Below are 9,994 nucleotides of genomic sequence, written 5' to 3'. Positions count from 1 at the left end.
AGGATAAAGTATGTATAATAACAGGCTGACCAATGAGGGTAAAGTATGTATAATAACAGGCTGACCAATGAGGGTAAAGTATGTATAATAACAGGCTGACCAATGAGGATAAAGTATGTATAATAACAGGCTGACCAATGAGGATAAAGTATGTATAATAACAGGCTGACCAATGAGGGTAAAGTATGTGTAATAACAGGCTGACCAATGAGGGTAAAGTATGTATAATAACAGGCTGACCAATGAGGGTAAAGTATGTATAATAACAGGCTGACCAATGAGGGTAAAGTATGTGTAATAACAGGCTGACCAATGAGGATAAAGTATGTATAATAACAGGCTGACCAATGAGGATAAAGTATGTATAATAACAGGCTGACCAATGAGGGTAAAGTATGTGTAATAACAGGCTGACCAATGAGGGTAAAGTATGTATAATACAGGCTGACCAATGAGGGTAAAGTATGTATAATAACAGGCTGACCAATGAGGATAAAGTATGTATAATAACAGGCTGACCAATGAGGATAAAGTATGTATAATAACAGGCTGACCAATGAGGATAAAGTATGTGTAATAACAGGCTGACCAATGAGGGTAAAGTATGTATAATAACAGGCTGACCAATGAGGATAAAGTATGTATAATAACAGGCTGACCAATGAGGGTAAAGTATGTGTAATAACAGGCTGACCAATGAGGGTAAAGTATGTATAATAACAGGCTGACCAATGAGGATAAAGTATGTATAATAACAGGCTGACCAATGAGGGTAAAGTATGTGTAATAACAGGCTGACCAATGAGGGTAAAGTATGTGTAATAACAGGCTGACCAATGAGGGTAAAGTATGTATAATAACAGGCTGACCAATGAGGATAAACTATGTATAATAACAGGCTGACCAATGAGGGTAAAGTATGTGTAATAACAGGCTGACCAATGAGGGATAAGTATGTGTAATAACAGGCTGACCAATGAGGGTAAAGTATGTATAATAACAGGCTGACCAATGAGGATAAAGTATGTATAATAACAGGCTGACCAATGAGGGTAAAGTATGTGTAATAACAGGCTGACCAATGAGGGTAAAGTATGTATAATAACAGGCTGACCAATGAGGGTAAAGTATGTATAATAACAGGCTGACCAATGAGGATAAAGTATCTGTAATAACAGGCTGACCAATGAGGGTAAAGTATGTGTAATAACAGGCTGACCAATGAGGATAAAGTATGTATAATAACAGGCTGACCAATGAGGGTAAAGTATGTATAATAACAGGCTGACCAATGAGGGTAAAGTATGTGTAATAACAGGCTGACCAATGAGGATAAAGTATGTATAATAACAGGCTGACCAATGAGGGTAAAGTATATATAATAACAGGCTGACCAATGAGGGTAAAGTATGTATAATAACAGGCTGACCAATGATGATAAAGTATGTATAATAACAGGCTGACCAATGAGGGTAAAGTATGTGTAATAACAGGCTGACCAATGAGGGTAAAGTATGTATAATAACAGGCTGACCAATGAGGGTAAAGTATGTATAATAACAGGCTGACCAATGAGGGTAAAGTATGTATAATAACAGGCTGACCAATGAGGATAAAGTATGTATAATAACAGGCTGACCAATGAGGATAAAGTATGTATAATAACAGGCTGACCAATGAGGGTAAAGTATGTATAATAACAGGCTGACCAATGAGGATAAAGTATGTGTAATAACAGGCTGACCAATGAGGGTAAAGTATGTATAATAACAGGCTGACCAATGAGGGTAAAGTATGTATAATAACAGGCTGACCAATGAGGATAAAGTATGTATAATAACAGGCTGACCAATGAGGATAAAGTATGTATAATAACAGGCTGACCAATGAGGGTAAAGTATGTGTAATAACAGGCTGACCAATGAGGATAAAGTATGTGTAATAACAGGCTGACCAATGAGGATAAAGTATGTATAATAACAGGCTGACCAATGAGGGTAAAGTATGTATAATAACAGGCTGACCAATGATGATAAAGTATGTATAATAACAGGCTGACCAATGAGGGTAAAGTATGTGTAATAACAGGCTGACCAATGAGGGTAAAGTATGTATAATAACAGGCTGACCAATGAGGGTAAAGTATGTATAATAACAGGCTGACCAATGAGGGTAAAGTATGTATAATAACAGGCTGACCAATGAGGATAAAGTATGTATAATAACAGGCTGACCAATGAGGATAAAGTATGTATAATAACAGGCTGACCAATGAGGGTAAAGTATGTGTAATAACAGGCTGACCAATGAGGGTAAAGTATGTATAATAACAGGCTGACCAATGAGGGTAAAGTATGTATAATAACAGGCTGACCAATGAGGATAAAGTATGTATAATAACAGGCTGACCAATGAGGATAAAGTATGTATAATAACAGGCTGACCAATGAGGGTAAAGTATGTGTAATAACAGGCTGACCAATGAGGGTAAAGTATGTGTAATAACAGGCTGACCAATGAGGGTAAAGTATGTATAATAACAGGCTGACCAATGATGATAAAGTATGTATAATAACAGGCTGACCAATGAGGATAAAGTATGTGTAATAACAGGCTGACCAATGAGGATAAAGTATGTATAATAACAGGCTGACCAATGAGGGTAAAGTATGTATAATAACAGGCTGACCAATGAGGGTAAAGTATGTATAATAACAGGCTGACCAATGAGGATAAAGTATGTATAATAACAGGCTGACCAATGAGGATAAAGTATGTATAATAACAGGCTGACCAATGAGGGTAAAGTATGTGTAATAACAGGCTGACCAATGAGGGTAAAGTATGTATAATAACAGGCTGACCAATGAGGATAAAGTATATGTAATAACAGGCTGACCAATGAGGATAAAGTATGTATAATAACAGGCTGACCAATGAGGGTAAAGTATGTGTAATAACAGGCTGACCAATGAGGGTAAAGTATGTATAATAAAAGGCTGACCAATGAGGATAAAGTATGTATAATAACAGGCTGACCAATGAGGGTAAAGTATGTGTAATAACAGGCTGACCAATGAGGATAAAGTATGTGTAATAACAGGCTGACCAATGAGGATAAAGTATGTATAATAACAGGCTGACCAATGAGGGTAAAGTATGTATAATAACAGGCTGACCAATGAGGATAAAGTATGTATAATAACAGGCTGACCAATGAGGGTAAAGTATGTATAATAACAGGCTGACCAATGAGGATAAAGTATGTATAATAACAGGCTGACCGATGAGGGTAAAGTATGTGTAATAACAGGCTGACCAATGAGGATAAAGTATGTATAATAACAGGCTGACCAATGAGGATAAAGTATGTATAATAACAGGCTGACCAATGAGGATAAAGTATGTATAATAACAGGCTGACCAATGAGGATAAAGTATGTATAATAACAGGCTGACCAATGAGGATAAAGTATGTATAATAACAGGCTGACCAATGAGGGTAAAGTATGTATAATAACAGGCTGACCAATGAGGATAAAGTATGTATAATAACAGGCTGACCAATGAGGGTAAAGTATGTGTAATAACAGGCTGACCAATGAGGGTAAAGTATGTATAATAACAGGCTGACCAATGAGGGTAAAGTATGTATAATAACAGGCTGACCAATGAGGGTAAAGTATGTATAATAACAGGCTGACCAATGAGGGTAAAGTATGTATAATAACAGGCTGACCAATGAGGGTAAAGTATGTATAATAACAGGCTGACCAATGAGGATAAAGTATGTGTAATAACAGGCTGACCAATGAGGATAAAGTATGTATAATAACAGGCTGACCAATGAGGGTAAAGTATGTATAATAACAGGCTGACCAATGAGGGTAAGGCAGGAATGTCCATGGACTGAGTTTTATTGAGTTTTTCTACTTTTATTGTGAATCTTTCTAGTTTTAGTTTTTAGTTCCTCTACTTTTATTGTGAATCTTTCTAGTTTTAGTTTTTAGTTCCTCTACTTTTATTGTGAATCTTTCTAGTTTTAGTTTTTAGTTCCTCTACTTTTATTGTGAATCTTTCTAGTTTTAGTTTTTAGTTCCTGTAGTTTTATTGTGAATCTTTCTAGTTTTAGTTTTTAGTTCCTCTACTTTTATTGTGAATCTTTCTAGTTTTAGGTTTTAGTTCCTGTAGTTTTATTGTGAATCTTTCTAGTTTTAGTTTTTAGTTCCTCTACTTTTATTGTGAATCTTTCTAGTTTTAGTTTTTAGTTCCTGTACTTTTATTGTGAATCTTTCTAGTTTTAGTTTTTAGTTCCTCTACTTTTATTGTGAATCTTTCTAGTTTTAGTTTTTAGTTCCTGTAGTTTTATTGTGAATCTTTCTAGTTTTAGTTTTTAGTTCCTCTACTTTTATTGTGAATCTTTCTAGTTTTAGTTTTTAGTTCCTCTACTTTTATTGTGAATCTTTCTAGTTTTAGTTTTTAGTTCCTCTACTTTTATTGTGAATCTTTCTAGTTTTAGTTTTTAGTTCCTCTACTTTTATTGTGAATCTTTCTAGTTTTAGTTTTTAATTCCTCTACTTTTATTGTGAATCTTTCTAGTTTTAGTTTTTAGTTCCTCTACTTTTATTGTGAATCTTTCTAGTTTTAGGTTTTAGTTCCTCTACTTTTATTGTGAATCTTTCTAGTTTTAGTTTTTAGTTCCTCTACTTTTATTGTGAATCTTTCTAGTTTTAGGTTTTAGTTCCTGTAGTTTTATTGTGAATCTTTCTAGTTTTAGTTTTTAGTTCCTCTAATTTTATTGTGAATCTTTCTAGTTTTAGTTTTTAGTTCCTGTAGTTTTATTGTGAATCTTTCTAGTTTTAGTTTTTAGTTCCTCTACTTTTATTGTGAATCTTTCTAGTTTTAGTTTTTAGTTCCTCTACTTTTATTGTGAATCTTTCTAGTTTTAGTTTTTAGTTCCTGTAGTTTTATTGTGAATCTTTCTAGTTTTAGTTTTTAGTTCCTGTAGTTTTATTGTGAATCTTTCTAGTTTTAGTTTTTAGTTCCTCTAATTTTATTGTGAATCTTTCTAGTTTTAGTTTTTAGTTCCTGTAGTTTTATTGTGAATCTTTCTAGTTTTAGTTTTTAGTTCCTCTACTTTTATTGTGAATCTTTCTAGTTTTAGTTTTTAGTTCCTCTACTTTTATTGTGAATCTTTCTAGTTTTAGTTTTTAGTTCCTGTACTTTTATTGTGAATCTTTCTAGTTTTAGTTTTTAGTTCCTCTACTTTTATTGTGAATCTTTCTAGTTTTAGTTTTTAGTTCCTGTAGTTTTATTGTGAATCTTTCTAGTTTTAGTTTTTAGTTCCTCTACTTTTATTGTGAATCTTTCTAGTTTTAGTTTTTAGTTCCTCTACTTTTATTGTGAATCTTTCTAGTTTTAGTTTTTAGTTCCTCTACTTTTATTGTGAATCTTTCTAGTTTTAGTTTTTAGTTCCTCTACTTTTATTGTGAATCTTTCTAGTTTTAGTTTTTAGTTCCTCTACTTTTATTGTGAATCTTTCTAGTTTTAGTTTTTAGTTCCTGTAGTTTTATTGTGAATCTTTCTAGTTTTAGGTTTTAGTTCCTCTACTTTTATTGTGAATCTTTCTAGTTTTAGGTTTTAGTTCCTCTACTTTTATTGTGAATCTTTCTAGTTTTAGGTTTTAGTTCCTCTACTTTTATTGTGAATCTTTCTAGTTTTAGTTTTTAGTTCCTGTAGTTTTATTGTGAATCTTTCTAGTTTTAGGTTTTAGTTCCTCTACTTTTATTGTGAATCTTTCTAGTTTTAGTTTTTAGTTCCTCTACTTTTATTGTGAATCTTTCTAGTTTTAGGTTTTAGTTCCTGTAGTTTTATTGTGAATCTTTCTAGTTTTAGTTTTTAGTTCCTCTAATTTTATTGTGAATCTTTCTAGTTTTAGTTTTTAGTTCCTGTAGTTTTATTGTGAATCTTTCTAGTTTTAGTTTTTAGTTCCTCTACTTTTATTGTGAATCTTTCTAGTTTTAGTTTTTAGTTCCTCTACTTTTATTGTGAATCTTTCTAGTTTTAGTTTTTAGTTCCTCTACTTTTATTGTGAATCTTTCTAGTTTTAGGTTTTAGTTCCTGTAGTTTTATTGTGAATCTTTCTAGTTTTAGGTTTTAGTTCCTCTACTTTTATTGTGAATCTTTCTAGTTTTAGTTTTTAGTTCCTCTACTTTTATTGTGAATCTTTCTAGTTTTAGTTTTAGTTCCTGTAGTTTTATTGTGAATCTTTCTAGTTTTAGTTTTTAGTTCCTCTACTTTTATTGTGAATCTTTCTAGTTTTAGTTTTTAGTTCCTGTAGTTTTATTGTGAATCTTTCTAGTTTTAGTTTTTAGTTCCTCTACTTTTATTGTGAATCTTTCTAGTTTTAGGTTTTAGTTCCTCTACTTTTATTGTGAATCTTTCTAGTTTTAGTTTTTAGTTCCTCTACTTTTATTGTGAATCTTTCTAGTTTTAGGTTTTAGTTCCTCTACTTTTATTGTGAATCTTTCTAGTTTTAGTTTTTAGTTCCTGTAGTTTTATTGTGAATCTTTCTAGTTTTAGGTTTTAGTTCCTCTACTTTTATTGTGAATCTTTCTAGTTTTAGTTTTTAGTTCCTCTACTTTTATTGTGAATCTTTCTAGTTTTAGTTTTTAGTTCCTGTAGTTTTATTGTGAATCTTTCTAGTTTTAGTTTTTAGTTCCTCTACTTTTATTGTGAATCTTTCTAGTTTTAGTTTTTAGTTCCTGTAGTTTTATTGTGAATCTTTCTAGTTTTAGTTTTAGTTCCTCTACTTTTATTGTGAATCTTTCTAGTTTTAGTTTTTAGTTCCTCTACTTTTATTGTGAATCTTTCTAGTTTTAGTTTTTAGTTCCTGTAGTTTTATTGTGAATCTTTCTAGTTTTAGTTTTTAGTTCCTCTACTTTTATTGTGAATCTTTCTAGTTTTAGTTTTTAGTTCCTCTACTTTTATTGTGAATCTTTCTAGTTTTAGGTTTTAGTTCCTGTAGTTTTATTGTGAATCTTTCTAGTTTTAGTTTTTAGTTCCTCTACTTTTATTGTGAATCTTTCTAGTTTTAGGTTTTAGTTCCTGTAGTTTTATTGTGAATCTTTCTAGTTTTAGTTTTTAGTTCCTCTACTTTTATTGTGAATCTTTCTAGTTTTAGTTTTTAGTTCCTGTAGTTTTATTGTGAATCTTTCTAGTTTTAGTTTTTAGTTCCTCTACTTTTATTGTGAATCTTTCTAGTTTTAGTTTTTAGTTCCTGTAGTTTTATTGTGAATCTTTCTAGTTTTAGTTTTTAGTTCCTCTACTTTTATTGTGAATCTTTCTAGTTTTAGTTTTTAGTTCCTCTACTTTTATTGTGAATCTTTCTAGTTTTAGTTTTTAGTTCCTGTAGTTTTATTGTGAATCTTTCTAGTTTTAGTTTTTAGTTCCTCTACTTTTATTGTGAATCTTTCTAGTTTTAGTTTTTAGTTCCTCTACTTTTATTGTGAATCTTTCTAGTTTTAGGTTTTAGTTCCTGTAGTTTTATTGTGAATCTTTCTAGTTTTAGTTTTTAGTTCCTCTACTTTTATTGTGAATCTTTCTAGTTTTAGGTTTTAGTTCCTGTAGTTTTATTGTGAATCTTTCTAGTTTTAGTTTTTAGTTCCTCTACTTTTATTGTGAATCTTTCTAGTTTTAGGTTTTAGTTCCTGTAGTTTTATTGTGAATCTTTCTAGTTTTAGTTTTTAGTTCCTCTACTTTTATTGTGAATCTTTCTAGTTTTAGGTTTTAGTTCCTCTACTTTTATTGTGAATCTTTCTAGTTTTAGTTTTTAGTTCCTCTACTTTTATTGTGAATCTTTCTAGTTTTAGTTTTTAGTTCCTGTAGTTTTATTGTGAATCTTTCTAGTTTTAGTTTTTAGTTCCTCTACTTTTATTGTGAATCTTTCTAGTTTTAGTTTTTAGTTCCTCTACTTTTATTGTGAATCTTTCTAGTTTTAGGTTTTAGTTCCTCTACTTTTATTGTGAATCTTTCTAGTTTTAGTTTTTAGTTCCTCTACTTTTATTGTGAATCTTTCTAGTTTTAGTTTTTAGTTCCTGTAGTTTTATTGTGAATCTTTCTAGTTTTAGTTTTTAGTTCCTCTACTTTTATTGTGAATCTTTCTAGTTTTAGTTTTTAGTTCCTCTACTTTTATTGTGAATCTTTCTAGTTTTAGGTTTTAGTTCCTGTAGTTTTATTGTGAATCTTTCTAGTTTTAGGTTTTAGTTCCTCTACTTTTATTGTGAATCTTTCTAGTTTTAGTTTTTAGTTCCTCTACTTTTATTGTGAATCTTTCTAGTTTTAGGTTTTAGTTCCTCTACTTTTATTGTGAATCTTTCTAGTTTTAGTTTTTAGTTCCTCTACTTTTATTGTGAATCTTTCTAGTTTTAGTTTTTAGCTCCTGTAGTTTTATTGTGAATCTTTCTAGTTTTAGTTTTTAGTTCCTCTACTTTTATTGTGAATCTTTCTAGTTTTAGTTTTTAGTTCCTCTACTTTTATTGTGAATCTTTCTAGTTTTAGTTTTTAGTTCCTGTAGTTTTATTGTGAATCTTTCTAGTTTTAGTTTTTAGTTCCTCTACTTTTATTGTGAATCTTTCTAGTTTTAGGTTTTAGTTCCTCTACTTTTATTGTGAATCTTTCTAGTTTTAGTTTTAGTTCCTCTACTTTTATTGTGAATCTTTCTAGTTTTAGTTTTTAGTTCCTCTACTTTTATTGTGAATCTTTCTAGTTTTAGGTTTTAGTTCCTGTAGTTTTATTGTGAATCTTTCTAGTTTTAGTTTTTAGTTCCTCTACTTTTATTGTGAATCTTTCTAGTTTTAGTTTTTAGTTCCTGTAGTTTTATTGTGAATCTTTCTAGTTTTAGTTTTTAGTTCCTCTACTTTTATTGTGAATCTTTCTAGTTTTAGTTTTTAGTTCCTGTAGTTTTATTGTGAATCTTTCTAGTTTTAGTTTTTAGTTCCTCTACTTTTATTGTGAATCTTTCTAGTTTTAGTTTTTAGTTCCTCTACTTTTATTGTGAATCTTTCTAGTTTTAGTTTTTAGTTCCTCTACTTTTATTGTGAATCTTTCTAGTTTTAGTTTTTAGTTCCTCTACTTTTATTGTGAATCTTTCTAGTTTTAGTTTTTAGTTCCTCTACTTTTATTGTGAATCTTTCTAGTTTTAGTTTTTAATTCCTCTACTTTTATTGTGAATCTTTCTAGTTTTAGTTTTTAGTTCCTCTACTTTTATTGTGAATCTTTCTAGTTTTAGGTTTTAGTTCCTCTACTTTTATTGTGAATCTTTCTAGTTTTAGTTTTTAGTTCCTCTACTTTTATTGTGAATCTTTCTAGTTTTAGGTTTTAGTTCCTGTAGTTTTATTGTGAATCTTTCTAGTTTTAGTTTTTAGTTCCTCTACTTTTATTGTGAATCTTTCTAGTTTTAGTTTTTAGTTCCTCTACTTTTATTGTGAATCTTTCTAGTTTTAGTTTTTAGTTCCTCTACTTTTATTGTGAATCTTTCTAGTTTTAGTTTTTAGTTCCTGTAGTTTTATTGTGAATCTTTCTAGTTTTAGTTTTTAGTTCCTCTACTTTTATTGTGAATCTTTCTAGTTTTAGTTTTTAGTTCCTCTACTTTTATTGTGAATCTTTCTAGTTTTAGTTTTTAGTTCCTGTAGTTTTATTGTGAATCTTTCTAGTTTTAGTTTTTAGTTCCTCTACTTTTATTGTGAATCTTTCTAGTTTTAGGTTTTAGTTCCTGTAGTTTTATTGTGAATCTTTCTAGTTTTAGTTTTTAGTTCCTCTACTTTTATTGTGAATCTTTCTAGTTTTAGTTTTTAGTTCCTGTAGTTTTATTGTGAATCTTTCTAGTTTTAGTTTTTAGTTCCTCTACTTTTATTGTGAATCTTTCTAGTTTTAGTTTTTAGTTCCTGTAGTTTTATTGTGAATCTTTCTAGTTTTAGTTTTTAGTTCCTCTACT

The sequence above is a fragment of the Sphaeramia orbicularis genome, chromosome 19, assembly GCF_902148855.1.
Source record: "Sphaeramia orbicularis chromosome 19, fSphaOr1.1, whole genome shotgun sequence".
In the NCBI taxonomy this organism is placed as follows: Eukaryota; Metazoa; Chordata; class Actinopteri; order Kurtiformes; family Apogonidae; genus Sphaeramia; species Sphaeramia orbicularis.
The sequence above is the reverse complement of the archived record's forward strand: the minus strand, read 5'-3'. Positions refer to the sequence as shown.